Below are 1,452 nucleotides of genomic sequence, written 5' to 3'. Positions count from 1 at the left end.
GTGGGTTGAGTTGTGTCCCACCAAAATTAATAGGTTGAAGTAATCAGAATGTAAACTTGTTTGGAAATGGTGTCATTGTAGATGTAATTAATTACTGAAGTTAAGATGAAGTTATACTGGAGAAGAGTGGCCTTGACTCTGGCCTTGACTCGTGTCCTTATAAAAAGGGTGAATTTGGACATAAACATATACACAGGGATAATTCCATGTGAAGATTGGGATTATCCTACAAAAGCCAGGAGAATACTAGGATCTAGAGGAGAGACCTGGAACAAATCCTTCCCTAAAGGCTCCAGGGGGTCACCTTGATCTTGGAGTTAAAGCTTACATAACTGTGAAATGATCAATGTCTGTTGAAACCACTCAGTTTGTGGTACTTTGTTATCACAGCTTTAGCAAACCAATATGAGAGTCTAGCACAGAAGACCAAGTTAGCAGTCACCAGAGAAGTAAAGGAAAACCATTAGCATGTAGTGTCTGATAATCAAGAAAAACAAGTGTTATAAGAAAAAGGGAGTGTCCATTTTTATTAAAGGTTGTTGAGAGATTGAATAAGAGGAGGGTAGAAAAAGGACCATAAGATTAAATTTTACATTGTATTTGGGGATTGTTTCCCTCTCTCATATTTGAGATTAACATTCCATATTCACCTGTTGACAATGAAGGGTGAGTGATTGAAAAAGCCAGAATGTAAGGATTACCTTGATAGGCTACCTTGAGCTACAATATCTGCTAGCAAAGTTTGGGGAAATTTGCATGAGCTAGTCTGTGGTCTAATGTTCATCCTTGTCTCTGATGCTTACATAGCCCTTCTGGGTTCTAATTAACTTTTGCCTTTGAAGTTCTGGAAGCACCTGTTCCTGACTCCAGTACTTACCCTGTGATGCTACTTTTAGTTGCTGGAAAGGTCTGATGCCTCTTTATGCCCACCTGTGACCAACACAGTTCACCACTTTTCCTTGATTGGGGCAAGTCTTTTCAGCCTAGGACAAGGAAAGTAAGATGCAGACAACCCCTCATTTTCAGAGTAAACCAGTGGGCAACATGTCCAGCAGAAGCAGTCAGAAATCAAGTGCGCCATAAGCAAGTAGCAGCTTGCAAGGAGTCAAATATCCTCATGTGCAAGCTGCACGCCTATTGGCCCCTCTTTGGCCTTGTAAGTCCACGGAGAGACCCAGTGATCCTCCTGGGGGACTTGCCCTGTCAACAACATGCATGTCCATGAAGGAGTTTCCCTGAAGGAAGGAAGTCCAGGTTGGTGCCAGTGTACTGCCCACATGTAATGTGCGTTGAATGTTTATTATAAGCCAGCTTTGGTTTGAGCTAAATTGTTACACATTATTACTTTTCCTTCTCATGGCAACATTGGGAGGTAGATGTTCTTATTTATCTCCATTTTCCAACAGTGAAACTTGCTGTAAAGCAAAGGGATAAATAAGCAAACTAACATGC

Source organism: Nycticebus coucang, chromosome 12 (genome assembly GCF_027406575.1).
Source record: "Nycticebus coucang isolate mNycCou1 chromosome 12, mNycCou1.pri, whole genome shotgun sequence".
Lineage (NCBI taxonomy): Eukaryota > Metazoa > Chordata > Mammalia > Primates > Lorisidae > Nycticebus > Nycticebus coucang.
This window is presented reverse-complemented; position numbering follows the sequence as displayed.